Genomic DNA, 18,373 nt, shown 5'->3' on the forward strand with positions numbered 1-18,373 from the left:
ATGGCAAGCCTTTTTACAAACATCTGGGAAGAAAGCTTTGTCAGGGAAGCTCTTGATGGACAGCAGTAGTTAAGCGCAGCAGCTCTTGGACAGCTGCCTCTGGAACATGGTGTGCTTCAGCTCTCGAGAAGACATAACGGGGACATTTCACAGGAGAAATGGTCATCTGAGGCCAGGACATGGGCTCGGTTTCAGAAGGTCTTAAAATCCTCTGTCAGTGGAGACAGATTCTTACATGACCCAGCTCATCCACTGCAGGGACAGACCTTAGATTAGGGACATTATGACTTGCTTTTACTTGAGCGCTGAGGGTGTGACGGTGAGCAAGACCAACTTAGCTGAGCCCAGAAAGCATGCTTGCTGGGGCTCCATTTGTGGGAGAATGAGAGGGGAGTGAAGAAAGTGGGAGTGGTAATAATGCTAGCATAAAGGTAAGAAAGTAATATTTGAGAAAGGAGGGGTGTAAGCATATTCTTCGGTGCAGAAAATATTCTGGAAGGGAAGAAGGTTAGTGTAACTGATATACTTGAGGAATAATAAAGAAAGGATAATAGAGCCCCCAAAACAAAGGCAAAGCAGGGTATAATGTCAGAGGGATTGGGAGGAGGGTATGGCCCTTTTAGTATGAACAAAGCGGGACCTACTAGAAAGCCTGGACCATAGGAGAGTCATGAGGGCATCTTGGCATTAATGCGGCTCTGGATGCTGTATGAAAAGCACAACATTGGGGAATAAAAGTAGAATTGCAGAGGTCTGCTGAGTAGATATTCTAGCTAGACTGAGAGCCAGGGTATGGAATTTCCACAGTGGTTGGATGTGGATTATGAAGTAAGCAGGCTAGATGATTCTGTGTTTGCCCTGGGATCCAGAATGCCTGGAATCGCTATTAGCTGAGATGAGCACATCCCTGGATGAAGAACCAGGAGGAAGGATGAGGAGTTCCAGCCATTAAAGCTAGAGTTACACATCTGAGTGTAGATCCCACATAGACTGTTGGTTATAACAAACAAAGAGCAGATCAAAGCTGGGAGTATACATTTGGAATTAATCACAATTAGGGATGGTATTTAAAGCCCTAAGACTAAAGGAAGACCACCAAAAGAGTGCAACCTGGTGGAGCACATAAAGGCTGAAGGTTTTAGGGAATGCTAGCATTCAGAATTTGTAAAAAGAGAAGTCAGCTGACCCCAGTAGACTGAAGAGGAGCAGCCATTAGGTACAGGACAACAAGAGATTTGGTTCTGTAGAGACCAAGGGGATGTAAACCTTGTAGAAAGCATGGTGACTTACATGTGTCTCATCTTGCTGGTACAGTGGGCTCAGTAAAGATGAAGAGCAAGAGCAGATTAGTATGTGCTGGAGCTCACCACCTTCTCCACTGTAACTCCACCTTGTCTCCTCTGCCTGTTCATGTGACTGCAGTTCATGTAGCTAGCTGTACCATCCCCAGGCTCTCAATCCCTCACTAACTCAATCACATACCCACAGCTAATGTGCAGGCTAAGTACCTCCTGGGTATCAGGAAGCCCACTTGCTACAGTGAGCACACAAAGATAAAGGAGTCATCCCTCTACCCTTGTGTATCTTACAGTTTAGCACAATGGTTCTCAGCCTTCCTAATGCTGCAACCCTTTGTACAGTACCTCATGTTGTGGTGACCCCCCCCACAAACTATAAAATTATTACTTAATAACTGTAATCTTGCTGCTGTTATTAATCATATTGTAAGTATCAGATATGCAGACTATATGATGTGCAGGGTATCTGATATGCAACCCCATAGGGCTCAACACCCACAGGCTGAGGACCACTGGCCCTGAGAGAACAGTCAGGTGGATAGAAATCTATCCACATCTGGATGAAAGGGATTGAGACACAGTAAAATTATGAGAGTTCAAAGGGAAAGTGCTTTTCTCTAGAGGCCAAGGTCCAGCCCATGGCTAGTGTGATCTGAATTTGTTCTTGAAGAATGAGTAGCACCCAGGACTACAGAGGTAGAGTGGAACCACAAATATTTGGCACAGAGAGAAGATGTGACCAAAGGTGTGCAGATAAGAGTTGCCAGAGGGTTCGTTTGCTCTGAGATCAGATTCTGAGCAGAAGAACCAAGAGGAGGATGAGGCTAGAGTTTTAACCGGAGACTTGGTGAGGAGATCCTTGGAAATGGGAGGCTGTGCTCCATTTGCGATCAGCCAGGCTTTGATCATGGACAGTTGCACAGAAGATAAAAGAATAGTATTTGTTCTTTCTTAAGCCATCAGAAGAACAATGGGAAACTTTTAATTTCTCATCCAACAGATGATACTTTAGACGGTGGTGTTGGAATTTCTTATCTGGGGGAAATACTATGCTCCAGGAAGAGAGAGGGGGTCCAAGTGACTGGTTGATTTGAGGAATCCAGAGAACAAAAGGGGAGCAGTAGTGACATCCGAGAGCTATTGGGGGAGAAGACTATCACTGCTGAGTTTGGACCAGAGGAGGGTCACAGTGGCATCTAAATATTAGTATTGTTTCTTTAGCTGCCTTAGGAGAAGTAAATCACTAGGCAGCCAGGATGGAATGATGTCCTGAATCAGGGCTGGAAACAGATGGGGACATACTGTAGAAGGAGGTGGAGCCAGGGCTCTGAGATCCCCACGCCCTGCAAGAAAGCACACAAACCTTATGAATGCAATATCCAGGACTCGGCCACCACATGCACTTGCCTCCTTAGTGTTCCCCCATCCTCCACCCACCCTACGCCTCAAGCTCAGTCTCATTAATGACATAGAAGCTTATTTATTTGGAGGAACTCTGTGATTAACACCATTTCACTATTAAAGAAACAAAAGAACCCTGCACCTCTCAGACTCCCCACCTGAACCCCGCCCACTTTAACAAGGCGATCCTGGAGCCTGAGAGACTGACCAGTATATCTAAACTCTCTTGGCTTCTCTCACGTCTGCCCCGATCAAGTACAGGAATGGTTGAGCAGTGCACCCCTGGAAACCCAGGGAGGGCAACACACAACACCACCCGACCATCGAACAGTACCGTCACAACAGCCAACCAAGCAGATGGGGCTCTGTACTCTGCCTCTGTAAAACTCAGCCCAGGCGGACTGTCTGTTCATTCTTCCTAGAAGACCAGGCCCAGGAGAAAGGCCATTGTGCCAGATAATGGAAAATGACTCCATTCCGTGCCATGCATTCTCTCTGCGGCTCACCAGCAGGAAACAGTGAGACATGGTGGGCAGGTGCCCGTAGAGCCATTCACAAGGATTTCTAGAGGTTAGAACCCAATCACCGGGGGACAGGGGCAGGTGGGGTCTGGCCTGCAGCCAACCCCAGCATCCCCATTCCAGTGGCAGCTCAGGGAAAAGAGCCTTTCTGGCAGGCAGGCAGGCAGACAGGCAGGCAGGCTGGCTTCCTCCTGAATGTGCCCATAAAAGGATAAAAGTGCTGTTATCTGGTCGGCATTGGGTACGATGGCTGATAATACATTTTCTAAAAGTGTGGATCTTTCCCCCTTTTTGCAAAGATGTGTGCTCATGTGTGTGCGGGTGTGCCTGCTCCTGCACAGTTTGCTTTCTGTATGTGCTAACAGATGGGTCCAGCCTCGTCTTTCATCCGGTGTTACAGAAGATAAAACTGAAACCGAGTGTCTGGCTGCCTCTCCAATTCAAAGGAGGAGGGGAAAAAAATAAAATAAAATAAAAATGCTCTTCAAGGGAAGCCCTTATGCTACAAAAGAGGGATCCAAAATCTCATCTGGCGTTGCCTGAACAGTAGAAACGCAGCAGAGCCATTTCAAAGTGCCTTTTTCCCTCCCCCCGTCTCGACTTCTCCAAAATATATGATCTCTTGTCAGAAGTAGGCCAAGCTTGAAGGGGATCATGAATTATATATCAAGGGACATCATTACCCAGGAGCCTTAAACAAATGCCCCATAGTTTAAATTTTACAGATCTCTTTCCCTACCTAGTAGCAGCAATTTTTGCCTGAGATGGACTCAGAGTGTTTTTTACAAAATGCACAATGAGACATTATGCTAATGAAGGAGATCGAGAAATGGCTGGGAACTAGTTCATTCTGGAAGGGGGCTTTGATCCCCAACAGGCCAGGTACTCGGACCAGTGATCTCCACGTGCCCTGCCTTTATCTCTTCAGGAGTTAAATACGTCTAGAATGTGTGCTGATTGAGAGAGAGGCTGGAGTCAGCTAGGTATTCGCCCCCCCCCCTTGGTGGCAGAGAGTCTGCCATTTCATTTGAATACCAAATATGTTTCAGCTACCTATTTATTCACTAAGATTCAAAAAGGCTTTGTGAGAATCCTCTTTACACCCCAAACTAGAAACACTCATTTGGGTAAATAAGAAAGGAGGATTTGGGGATGTTGGCATTTTGCTTCTTTATTGCTATGTATTCACTGGAGAATTAGCCCCAAGGCAGGTGCAAGCAGCAGAGGCAGGGCGCAGTACTTCTGGACCAAAGCTTCTTAAACTGCAGGTCACCTATGGGATTGCATAATTAAGGGTCCTGAACAATTTAGAGACAGGAAAGAATGTATAAATATGCAACAACCGAAAGTTAAATCATAATCACATGTACCATGAGTATAAGGTGTTCCCATTGGCACTGGCCCATGTCAGATATATATATATCTCCTCCTTACTAGTGTATGTACATTTGCTTTTGTCTTTAATGATAAGATTATTTTATGTGACTTGTTTTAACATTATTTTTATGATTTATTATTGGTAAATGAGATTTGATTTGTTCAATTATTGGATATACCTCTATACCTGGGGTCACATGGTGAAAGGTGCTGTAAGAGGAGAAAAGTTAAGAGGCCCTGATCTAGGCAGAGAGTGCCATAGCTATGTAAGTTGCCTTCTGTACTCTAAAAACAAGAGTCACTTTCTAGCACATTCTCTTAGGTAGAAAATGGAAGTTTGGGAGTTGGCTCCTCTAACAGCCTAGATAAGATTTAAGAATTCCTCTTTCCTTCCGAGTATGTGTGGATGTAAGCATGTGTGTGTGTATTCATGTGTCCTGTACATAGGGATATGTGCAGTTGTTCGTATATGAATACATATATGCATGCCAAAGAACACCACCAGGAGTCTCTCACTCTCTATATTTATTTATTTGAGCCAGAGTCTCCACTGATCCTAAAACTCACTACTATTCGGCTAGACCGTCTGACTAACAAGTTCCCAGGATCCATCTGTCTCATCCTTCCCTAACGCTGGGCTTACAGAGACAAAAAGCCATGCCTGGCTTTAAAAAAATAAAGCAGGCTGCTGGGAGGCTTCCTTTTGCTTTCTTTCTTACCCACTCTCCATCCCTCAAGCTCTTGACTTCTCACTTTGTGTACTCTTCTGACACTGGGGATGGAGAGGGCGCGTGATGTTTTCCCACTTTAGAGATGCGGCTATTGCTGGAGCAGGGATATAGATGTTGACTATATAAATACGTATATGAAGCAAACTACAAGCCAGGAAGCTTTGTCTCATCTAGTCTGAAGGAAGGTAAAACCCTATCTCAGAGTGTGAATGACTTAGGATTTTCTGGGCGCCTGTGGTCTCAATGCCTGTGCCATGTTGCAGCCAAGACTCTTCTCAGATATACCCCCACCATTTTCTCTTACTCCTGTGAGTTCTGTCACTTGTATTTGTTTCTCAAATTTTTAATTATGTGTAGTAGGAAGAATGGGCATATGAGTGTAGCTGCCCTTGCAGGAACCTGCTTGATATAGAATTACCATGGCATGGCTCCTAACCACGGAGCCACCTCTGTTCATTTCTATTGTTGCCTTTTTACCTGGACATGATCCTTACATTCCTCATTAGCTTGGCTAAAGGCTATGTGGCTCAGCTTAGGCCCTGGTCCCTCCAAGAATCCCTTTTCAGCCAGAGACTCACTCACCACTGTGCAGGTAGCACCATATGCATACCACTGTGCCCACTTACTCTGCTTCCCACCATGACATCTGCCACTTTGGATTTAGCTGTCATATCAAGCCACGTGTTCTTTTCTGATAGCCTATTAGCTATTAGCAAAAGAAGATGAGGTTACCAGACCTTGTTCTCAGAGCCTTCTACCAGGAGTGGAAGAAGCATAAAAAGTTAGTAAGAAGGTGAATGTGGGTATCAGTGAGATTCATCCTCCTAAGCCCTGTTCTTCTCTCTAGACATGTCAGGACTTCATACACTATTGGTACTCTATGATGCTCATATGTGGCTGGACCTGGAACCTAAGATCAGCCCATAGTCAGCACCTTGTTCATCCTCCAGGACCCTGTTTCTCACTACCATCCTGAAGGAGGTGACTCCCAGCCTACCTACAATCCCTGGTGAGGAACGAGGTCCCATTATGGGAATGAACACCCTCTGTCTGATTCATACACCCTCTCACTGACTGGCTACTTGCCTATTGGCTCTTGGTTTTTGCATCAGTGAAGTAAACCAAAACACACTATGAAGAGCTACTCTGATAAGGAGACATTATCTTGTAAAGTGATCAGTTCAGAAAAGATATGCATAGATGCTGGCCAACATTAGAAGGAAGAAATCCCAGGTTGCAATTGAGAAAATCAGGAGATTATTAATGATGCAGTAAAGTGATTCTCACTGGGACCCTTTGTCATATGCTGAAACAGAAGACATAGAACCATGGCTTCAACAATAGAAATGTATTCTTCATGGTTCCAGGAGCCAAAGAGTCCAAGATCAAGGTGTTGCAATGTCTGGTGTCTAGTGACTGTTGGCTTCCTAATGTTCAGATGTCCACTTTCTAATTGTGCACTCAGATGAGAAGCTGGGAGCTCAACCCGTCAGGGTCTTTCTTTATAAGGACTGTGAATTCCACTCACCTAGTCACAGAGCTCCAGCCTTGCTGCCTGGTTACCCCTCACCCTTCATCCCTCACCTCCACACTCCTTGGCATGGGAAATGTAGTGTCCAACACATGGATTTGAGGAGATAGCAATCCTTTAGTTCCTAGTACTTGTTCTTTTGTTGGTTTAATTATGACAACTCTAATTTGTTTGTTTTTTTTTTTATCTAGGCCTGAGTAGTCAAATCAAAGACATCCATTTGCTTGTTTGGCCAACAGAGGAATGTATGTCTCTTTGCCTGACTATAAGACCCACTGCACTGGAATGTGGACTTGAAGGAGAAATGAGGGAGCAAAGAATGGGAGGGGTCGCATTCAGCCTTCTAGACACAATGGTTGGAAACTACTTTCTCTAAGGCTATCCCACTTCCCCTGGCCCCAAGTCCTACCTGGATTAGAGATGGCTTGTTCTGAGTCCTAGGAAAACCTTCAGGAGGGAGTGTAGAGAACTTAAAACCCTCTGTCTCTGACAAGATGTGGCATTCGTGACTGAATGCACTAAAGCCTGTATTTGTCTAAGAGTCTATGAGGAGGGCAGCCAAGGCAGCTAGGCCTGGGGAATCTGCTGCCTTCTTAACCCCTGTCTTGACCAAGCCACAGGGCTCATCCCCAAGGGAAAGGGAGGGGAAGGAACTTGCTCAGGTGCCTTCCAGCTCCGGCATTCGGGAAGTGTAATTTATGACTGAGCCGGCTGTCATTCATAGATCAGGAAGGGCAAAATTATCTTCATTACGCTGCTTACAGTTCTGGTGCCTGTGAAACTACTTGGTCCTGCCACATCTAGAATTAGCTCTGAGCCCTTGGGCTTTTAATTAAAGGGCTGAGTGAGTCAGACGGTTCATGGCCAGCCTCACATCTTCAGGGAGATGCAGAGGGAGATCGCTGTTCTGTCGTTTTCCCTTTGAGAAATCGACTTCCTCTCAGCTGTGAGGCTATGGATCTGGAAATTTACAGAGACTTCCAGGAAGGTCCTGAGACAAAGCCTCTTCCCCCAGCTCTGTAGGCACCAGGCCCTGGAGGCTCTGAGGCAGTAGCACATAGCCTGCTATTGGTCTTTTCCTTGTGAGGGCCAGAGTTGAGCCAGCCCCGGGGGATTCTCTTGAGGTTCCCTGGGCTTGCCACAGTTTGTTAGTGTTTCTTAACCCAACACTGTGTTCCACTTTGGGTGGTTTGTGCTAAATGCATTTTCAATCCTCGGTGGTACAAAAATAAAGGGGCTGTCTTTTTAAAAGCGGGGTTTGGATGTTTTGAAGCCAGGCTGCCTGCTGCGTGTCTCAGACAATTGCCTCCCTAAAGGAGTGCTGGGGAAACCTTATCCTTTCAGATCTTTCTACTCCTGTTTGAAAAGGACTTAAATAAAATCACCTTTCTGACCAAGGCTGACAGGATCAGTGGGGGTAGTGATTATTTATCTAAGCTGAGTCTCTTAGGTTGTAACTTTGTATTATCCTTCCCAACACCTTCCAGGGGAAGAGAAGTTTCATCCTCCACGGGGTTATCTGCACAATGGAGGGCTGTTCAGTATGAGGGTCCAGAGTGTGACTTGATCAGACTCTTTCGCCTTTCCAATAGGCATTCCATAACTGTGGTGTGCCTAGCACGGTGTCAGGGTGAGAGCTCTGTTTCTCACCAGCACCCTCCACCAGGGTATATATACATCAATGATTTAACCCTTTGGCTAAACCTTCCAGGGCGCCTGCCAAGAACCCTAGACCCTTTGTTTGCCTTGTAGAGGCTAAAGCTTGCAGAGACTTGCTTTCTCTCCTGACCTTGAACATCTTCTCACCAAGATCTCTCAGTGTAGTCACTTGAATGAGAAAGAGTATCTCCCACAGGCTTGCATCTTTGTATACCCGGTCCTTGCTGGATATTTGGAAAGCTCACAGCTTACTGCCTTGTTGGAGGAAGCCCAGTCACTGGCTCTGAGAGTTTCTAGCTTCACTCACTTACAGGTGGTTCTCTCTGCTTTCCGAGTGTGGCTGGAGATGTGATCTCTCTGTTTCCTGTTCTGGCTACGCGCCTGTGGCTGTGCTTTTCCCACCTTTATATAGTCTACATCCCTCTGGAAATATAAGGCAAACTAAATTCTTCTCTAAGTCACTTTTGGTCATGGCGAGGAGAAGGGTAGCATCTCAAACAGTTAACTGGGGACAGAGGTGTATCTACAGTTGAAATAGCTTATGTTGGGGAAGGAGAGATGGCTCAGTGGTTAAGTGAACTTTTCCAGAAGATGCGGGTTTCATTCCCAGCACCCATATTGGTGGCTAACAACTATTTGTAACTCTGGGCCTAGCAGATTCACATCTATTTTCTTGCATCCATATGCAGGATATACATGCCTATGTATGTGGCACAGATATATATATATATATATATACAGATAAAACAGTCATACATACAAAATAAATAAAATTAAAAGCGAAAATGGGGGAGATCATAGCCTATCTTCTTACAATCTCATTCCACACTGTGGTAGTCCATGTGTAATTAATTAATACTGTGGAATAACGAAAATAAAATTGATTAGGGCATATGTCCGTTTCTACAGTGTGAACACTCCTATCATGGCTGCCCTCAAGTGTTTGCATAACTTCACTGAACATGAAGTTGGGAAGAGATGCAGTTGACTTTGAGCTGGTATTAGAACTTCAGTGTGCCATGGAATCGCATTGCTTTTCATAGAGTGACCAGCACTGTTCTCTTTTGTTCTCTTCTATTCCTTACTCTTCTATCTCCCTGCCATGATGCTTTGCAGGAAGAAGCTTTAGCCTATTATGGATTATGGTCATTTCTTCTCATAAGTTTGGAAGAGATAGGCTGGGGCTGTTCTCCCTCGTCTGTAAAGTGACTGTTCTTTCCAGCTGCCTCACAAGAGCAGTATGATAGCTCCAGTCTTAGAAAGGAATTCTCAGGATGTTCCCCACAGGGTAGGATCTCCTAGACAGAATCACTTCTGGGCAGGGACTTGAGTGCTGTGTTGACTGTAAGGTTCTTGGGAGGGATCATGTGGGATCTGGAACAAGAGGGATAGTAATCCTTTCTGCTGTGGTTATAAAGTGAACTCTTATGCCTTAACCTCAGGTGCCTTTTGTCCCTTAGTTCCTTGGTGGAGTGTCTGGTTGTCATAGAAATGCAACCCAAGTGACCCCAGGAGCATAGCTGGTTTTAGATCTTTCATTTGGGCCCGTGACTCAATGCCTAGTGCTCCTTGGCACCTCTGGGCATTGTTATTAGAAGAATGAGAAGCATAGTTGGCCATCCAGAAGTGGACGTTCTCCTCCTCTTTGGTGTCACATCATTGTGCAACTTTGGGCGGAGTTTGTGACTGGAAAGTGGATAGCTTCGGGGAGAAGATAGGTAGGTGCCTAAGAGTTGGGATTTTACCCTGAAGGTGATAGGAGCTCCTTGAAAAACATCTAAGTGAGAAAGACATATGATCAACTGTGTGCTGGACAGATTCCACTTCTCTAGGCAGTAAACATGGTCAACAGAATGAGAGGGATAAATCTGGTCATGAGCTTGGGGACATCATCCAGTTGAAAACTGGGTGACGCCATCACAAGCACTCAGTGCCAAGGGGTCAAAAGGGTGGAGATAAGTGTGAGCTGCAACGCAGTGGGAACCTGAGAAGACTTCCTGGAGGAAGTGTCTGCTGCTGGCTTCCAAGGATGACACCAAAGGCAGAGGGAATGTCTCAGCTGGGAAAACACAAAGACTTGATGATCATCTTTGGGTTAGGCTGCTTCGTATGAGTCTCAGTGAGTACAGGCTTGTTTATGGGGACATGTGAACAGTTCGTTTAGGAAAATGGACTGAGCTAGAAGAGGATGAATCTTGAAAAATGCTATCAATGGAAGGTTGTCACTTGCTCTGAAGACATAACTTATCTCTTATCTCTTGCTTCCTCTTTCTCTCTTTAACAAGGTGCAAGGTGCCAAGGGTCTTGATATGAAAGGATCTTGTTCCCTGTTCTTTGGGGACATGATTATCCTTTGGTTTCTGAGGGTGAGTCAAGTGCTAAATGAAGATCACATGACTCCTTCTGGATTCCCCTCACAGCAGAAATCCCAGATCCCAGAGTTTTTGTCTAGAACAAGTGCCAGCGTTTGTCTGAGACAGGGGTGAGGGCTGGGGGAGCAGGGGAGTAGCCTTGCCAACCTCACAGATAAGCTGGCTTCCAGCTGTCATTGGTAGGTGAATTCTCTCTCTGTCCCTTACCAGGAAAAATGCAAGGGTTCTATTTCCCTAGTGCCTCCTTTGGGCACTAGGAGGTGCTATACTGTCTCACCTGCTTAGACTCTAACCTAGACTTGTGATATAAGAGAGATCTGCACAAAGCTCCTGACACAGCTCCCAAGAGTGGTGACTGAGATAAGGGCCTTAGGAGTTCCACATAGCTTATAGGATTCAGTTGCTATTTGCTACCTGAGACCCCTGTGGCTTTGGATTCCCGAATACTGGAAGACTACAAGAGATGCTGGAGTTTGCAATCCACTGGTGTAGCTTGAACATTAATAGCAAGTGTCTATTACCACAAAGCTTTCAGTTTGTGCTCACACAGCCAACTGACCTTTCTGACGTCTGTACTTTCCAGTGACTCTGCCTTCAAACCCCTAAAACCTTTATTTACACCACATGGTAGCTTGGCCTCAAGAAATTAGGCTAATCCTGTTTGCTAATTTTTCCAATGGTCACTTAAAATGCCAGATAGCTCTACTAACTCTTTAATGGGGCTCTGCTACCCTTAAGCCCTCCTTCTCTGGAGTCACTGAATGCTCCCTGCCCTCAGTGAAGTGGGATTGGATGAACTGGGACACCCACCCTCCTCTTGTACATACTTCTTGAGTAGTCACAGTAAAGGAGGATAAAATGCTGACTCTCTGATTAAGGGTTGTTCATCCCATGGTGCACACAGAGAATGAACACAGATGGCTGTGACTTTTGGAAAAGAAAACTCATTTGATTGTCAGCGTTGCACAAAGAGGCTTGCTGCTGTGTGAACTGGATTCAGGCAGAGTTTCATTTTCATACTTGGCTGATTAGGGACTGCCCAGCCAAGGCCAAGTTCAGGGATAAACCCAAGTTTCCAGTGTTCAAATTAAATCATCACCCTGGCTTGTAGGTGCTGGTGGGAGATGATCAGGCACAGATTTTATACTGAGTTGTTTCTTTCTGTCTTACTGTGTACCTTCCCTATGGAGACATGGTAGGATGTCAGCTGTTGACATCTTTGACTTCCTTAAGTTGTACTCCTTACTGCTCCCCAAAGGTTAGGTACCTGGAGTTGCTTCCCTAGGGAGAGCAGAGGGAGGAAAAGATGTCTGACACCTGGCATTTAATTGTCTTTCTACTCAGAGCTGTCAGGAGGAAGCCAAATGCATGTCATATGCCTTCATTCCCCTGGAATACCTCTAGTAAAGAACATTCTAGAAGCTGTTTCCAGGTTTCACCTTGGCCTTTTGTTCAGCGAATGAGTTGTGGCCTCACTGAAAGGATCAGTGGAGTTTTCTGCAGTCTCCAGCCTCTTTGATAGGGACATTCACTATAATGACATTATGCAGGTGACAGAGACCACAGGTCGCTATGGACCTGAAAGCAGATATCCTAGTTCTAATTCTTGTTCTGCTGCCTTAGGCCACTAATATTTCCTTCACTACCCTGAGACTAGGACCCCTAAGGATTCCTGGAACTCTTCACAGAGCCCAGGGACAGGGGGATCAAGTTGCACACTTACCTATCCCAAGAGTAACAGAACAGCAGTCTCAGCTTCTCTTAGTTGTTTCCATCTGTGTGGTGGATACACTGCTTTTATCAGAAAGTCTGATCTGAGTCTCAGGGAGAGACCCCGAAAAATAGTCATGAGGTTTCTGCCACAGAGCGGTATGGACAGTTACAAATTTTAGCAAATGAAACAGAGATCTCTGAATTAGAGAAGATGCACATAGTATGTCCCTCTGAAAATAGCGAAGAGCTCACTGTGTGCTCTCTCAGGTGAGACTGGTAGCCCTGTATGGAGACTGGAATTGCCTAGAGCGGCCAGGCTTTCCTTGGGTCTCAGCCAATCCTCAGTTTATAATATCCTCTGGGGACATACTAGAAACTCAGCCCCTTCAAAGTATGGTCGAATAGTAGTTGCTGTCTTATTAACATTTCATTTTACATGAAATTGACATCATATTGATATATGAACTGAATTCATGGATGACTTTCTGGCTTCAAAGGAAAGGCAGATAATTTTTCCTCCTGGCCTAAGATTCTTAAGAAGTGGGGTTCTTGGGAGAGCTGAGAAAACAAAACTTCTCCTTAAGTGATGACTTCTTCCTCCTCTGGCCCAGGGCAGACAGAGAAACTACCACTGCTCGCCCTCCAGACTGGAGTGGGTGCTGCTTGTACAAGACTATGACTTGTAGAGTTATATACTGACCTCAAAGGAGCCTGGACTCATCCATACAGCAGGCTCCGCTCTATCTAGCAGATGTAGGCAGCATAGTCATGTCTAATTTATATACCAGCTGCCCATCTAGCAGCCTGTGTCTGTCTAAGGCTGTAGATCTACCACTGAACTCTGACTTCTGGAAAATCATCAAAACAACTAGTGGTTCAATTTGGAGATGGCACAGGGAGCCAACCAGCCCCCTCAGGCAGCTTGCCTTTTAAACCATTACGTCTCCAGTCGCACAACTGTCTTGAACTAGTGATATGAGGTCTTATAAACGTATAGAACATAAAGAGTCTGGGGAGCAAAGGGAGGAGTAAGTATTACAGAGGGGGGTTTGGCAAATTGGGAAGTGGGAGAACTGTTCAGAAGAGTTCTTGTGTGGCTTGGCATGAGAAGGACCAGTCCCATGGGACTGTGAGTTGTGTTTGGGGGACCGTGTGCCTTGGTATGTCTGGGTCAGTCCTGGGCTCTCTCATTTATCTCAACCATATTACCAGCAAGGCTGCTTTGTGTTCCCAGAAGCATCAAAGTTTCACTGATAGAGCATAAGGACACTATACTTCCATGTGACCTATATATGCAGATGTGGTTAATAGCACTGAGCCTAGTTGTGCAGGGTGGGCCACACATTTCAGTGAGGTCCTTTGCAGGGTGCTCTTACAGCTCAGGAGTTGGTTATGGGTTGTCACTCGGGCAAGTCCCTTGACCATTTGCTAGTAATGTGGCTTTATAGTGAGATGTTGTGCTGAAATGTCACATGAGCAGTGGCTCAGAGCCCTCTCTGCCTACTACTTTGACCTTTATAAAAAAAAATGTAGTTATCTCAAATATGAATTGGGAGTATGCATATGGACCTCCAGGAGTTTGAATAGTGGTCTGGGCACAGCATCTAGTGTACTTCCTGATGTAGGACAACAAATGGCTGGTGCCATTATTGTCATTATTACTATTATTTGTGCTTTGCTTGGTGGTGTTTGGGCTTTATTCTCGGCACCTGTGGAATGCTGAGAGATGACTCCTGTCCTACCTCGTTCCTTCGTTGTGAGGTTGAAACCAAGCATCCATTCCATTAGCCTGGGGACTGTGAGAAGAGTTGTACCACGCTGCCAGCCCCAGCTGCTCCATCCATCCTCTGGGACTTCAGAACTGTCTTCCTAAGGCAGCATCATTCCATCCACCCACCCTGATGATCCATATATCTCAAGCCTCCAGGGTCCAACTACTTCCTTCTCCCATGAGTGGGCCTATGTAAACACCAAGACCAGGATGTCATTTACTGGTGCTGGCTGACCCCAGTGGGCTTCCAGCCAAGGAGGACCAGGGACTACATTCTCCAGCTGGCTCTGAGTACTTCGTGGTATCCCCTGCCTGGAGAGCTTTCCCCTTCTGAATGAAGTGTCCTCTGTTCCTAAGGGATCTGCTTTTATTTAGTTCTTTCCAGTGTTTTGCCCTTTAATATAGCTGCTTTGGGAAGGCATTGTAGGAAGTGATTAGAAGCAAGAATTCCAGCCAGCTTGCCCAAGTTCATAAATTGACCCTATGTCTTAAACACTGAATCTTTTAAACAAGAGGCCAAGCCATGATGTATCTTGGTTCCCTTCCTTATAAAAGGGACAAAAGCAATGCTGGCATGACAGGATTTCTGTGGGATTTTAGGGGTGACAAGATGTATAATCAAAGCTTGAGGCACAGCAAGTCTGTGAAATAACACTGTCTAACTCTGTCCTTTCCTTCTTCACACTGTTATGTCCCTAGTTCTGCTGTGGTGGGTAAGATGTCAAGTGTAGCACGTTGGACTGGAGTGTTTTTTCTGCCTCAGAGAATGAGGCATTTTGAAAGAGCCCACTCCCAAAATAGGCTGTAAAATCCCTATCTGTATTTTCTCAGGCATTTGGACTCATCATCTTTCTCCTCTTCCCTCACTTTGCCCCTTCCCTGTCTTGCCACCACAAACTCTCAGGATTAGAAGACACACAGCTGACAGCAGCTGTCCCCCAGCTCCTTCTCTGGATAGGAAAGAAAGGATGATATGAAAGGGTCACACATTGGATGTCAACAGTAGATACCTGTCAAGCCTTGGTTCTGTTCTGGGGCTCTTCACATTTCTGGGTTAAATGATCTTTGTCACTCTTTCAAGCTGAGCAAAAGCTATGGTACTGGAAAACACATTTCTGGTCACCGTGTGCTATGGTCAGACATCCTGCTCTCCAATGATGCCATAGCTGCCATGGTGTCCACAATCCCAGGTGCAGAAGCAAATGAGCACGGTAGGATGCTAGGTCAGGTTGCTTTGGAAACAATGAGCCTGATGTTGCTTTCCTCACTCCATTGCTGTTCTCCCTGAGGATGTTTGGTTGTTATGGTCCACCAATAGCTACCACTTTAAAGCACTTGGATTCCTTACACAGATATGCTTACTCTGTGTTATTCCATGATTGCTTGAATATTTAAAAAGTGATTTACAGAATCCAGTTCAGATCCCCAGAAGGCCATTTGATGTTAGACCTTGAGACAATTTTCACTAGATCTTTGTGACCATATCTGGGAATAAAAGAGATGGGGCCATAATGAGAGCAATCAATCGCACTTGTTACCCAACTGCTAGCCAATGGATCCAAGCCAGGTTGATGGCAACAAAACCCACATAGATGCAAGCTTCCCAGTACCTTCTTGAGGTCTGGATTGTACTTTTTATTAGCTTTGCTAATGCACATCCACTTAGGAGAAAGCAATGGAGTGGTGGTTCATGTCACCTTGTTTGTTAAGGGTTCTACATTCTCCTCTCTCTCTCTCTCTCTCTCTCTCTCTCTCTCTCTCTCTCTCTCTCTCTCTCTCTCTCTCTCTCTGTGTGTGTGTGTGTGTGTGTGTGTGTGTGTGTGTGTGTGTGTGTGTGTATGAAAGACAAAGAGAGAGAGATAGACATAGAAACAGATAGTCAGAGGCAGACAGATTCAGAGACAGACCTGCTGATTTGAATTAGGGTTGCTTATAAAGAGCATTCGTTGTGTGTGTTGGGGGGTGTCATTTACTGAATCATAAACAACTTCACCAGTGACTGGACTACAGAAGAAAGTGACACTTGCTCAACAGTAACCACTAGCTACCAATAGTCCCTCAGGGAGCAGTGGAGCCTCTTGAATCTCTTCTATATAGTAGAGCAATTTTTGTGAGGTTGTTGAGCCATCACCAGGTGATGTCATGTTTAATGATGTGTGTTTGGAGATGGGGAACTCTGGAGGCATCTCTGAGTATCAGAGTCAACAAAATGGGTAGGAGACATCCTGGCAGGATCTTAGCCAAGCCATGGAGACTCAGTGTTCTGACCTGGGTTATCAGGATGTAACCATTCCCTTTGGGTGAATGAGACTCACTCATGCCTCCTGAACCACTAATAACTGGAAAGTGGTTGAGAAAGAAAGCAGATGGTATAGGGGTGACATGGGAAAGCTCTCCTAAGGTCTGGTCACAGCTCCTCTTTTGTTTCTAGAACCTTCATGGCTCACCTGGTCTCTCAGGCTTTGTCCTCCAACCCTTTGGAAACTATTTTCTTTAGCATTTACACCGAACTGTGTGTTGGAAAGACCAGGCTATGGTGCTGGAAATAAAATTTATGGGCACCCACCCACAGGACCCTCTTCCTCTTTTACACCACACCCTATTTTCCAAAAAACACAGGTTCCAGCTCCACAAGTCTGCTCAGAAAACACTCTCTCACAGAGGGCGTTTCAAAGTGGCTGTTTTCTCTATCACTTCCTCCCCCCACTTCACTTCCTGTTTTTTTTTCTTCCTCTTTCTCCACCCCCACCCCATCTCTCCTGGCATGTCCCCCGCTCTCTGAGAACAGGAACAGAGCCCAGAGCGTTGATAATCATAATTTCCTGTGGTGCCCTCTGGCTGCAGCTGTTCAGAGTTGGGGCTAGGAGTCCAGCCTCCCAGGGTAGGCAGGGAGCTGGGCAGTAATCCTTGGCTTTCAAAAACCCCTCCACCCTGCCCAAAACAGAACCTAGAAAGAATAATCCTTCCTGTCTTTAGAACACAGGCAGCATGCAAAGCATTTTGTCCTACATTTGAGGAAGACAATGAACACATAGACAGCTTTTTTTTTTCTTCAATAACTGTAATCCAGTTGATATGAACGGGAAGATCTAAGAGTTAGATACGGCCCTGTTTCTCTTTCATATTTCAACTTTTCACCATACTCTTTCACCTTGCTACCCCCTCTTAGCCTCTCCCTCTACTGGTTACACAAATGGAATTGATGTATTTAGTAAGGACAGTTTTAAGCCAAATTGGAAATACATCTGTATAGAAGTCATATGGTATGCCTGACGGATAGGATTTGGTTAGTAAATGTTAGATACTAAATACTTTCATCTTTCTTTTGGTTTATTTTCTGTGTAGAAGAATAGCTAATCAAATAAATACACAGGTGGGTGAGAAAATCATTTTAATAATTGGTACTCAAGGAAAAATGTCCTTATTTTTTCCTACTTTTGTGCAAGATAGGGAGAGAGGAAGGGAGGGAGGGAAGAAAAGAGAGACAGAGGGAGAGAGAATTGTTCCCACTAAAAAAGCAGAGGCCACCTACTGCTGTGTCCCTGTTTCAGTCTTTCGTAACAATATTTTTATAATGAGAAACATGGACACCATCCCAGACACATACCCATGATGGCCTGTTTTACCAATTTAGTTTCTTCATGGTAAAACCATAAAAGCTACATAAACAGCAGTCTGTGGAAAGTCTCACCTCCCTTTATGAAATCTGTCTTCAAAGGGGAGCTGAGACATATCTCTCTGTGTAAATGCTTGCTGTGCATGTGTGTGGGCCTATGTTCACATCTTCAGTATCCATATTCTACTGTACACAAATAGTGATCTCCTTCACCCCAGGTCTCAGGAGGCAGACGTGGGACTCCCCCCAGGGCAAGCTGACTAGATAGACTAGCCAATAAGGTGAACTGTAGCGTCAGAGACAACTCCTGCCTCAGTATCCAAGGGCAGACTGACCAAAGAAGGCACCTAGTGTCAACCTCTGGCCTCCCCACACATGTATAC

General features: G+C 45.3%; 1 protein-coding gene across 1 annotated transcript in view; it reads left to right on the forward strand.

The window, feature by feature from the left end:
- Nucleotides 1-18,373, forward strand: part of CYRIA (CYFIP related Rac1 interactor A) — a 103,139-nt gene that overhangs the window by 21,331 nt on the left and 63,435 nt on the right. The window lies entirely within an intron of this gene.

The sequence above is a fragment of the Micromys minutus genome (assembly GCF_963924665.1).
Source record: "Micromys minutus genome assembly, chromosome: 1".
Taxonomy (NCBI): Eukaryota; Metazoa; Chordata; class Mammalia; order Rodentia; family Muridae; genus Micromys; species Micromys minutus.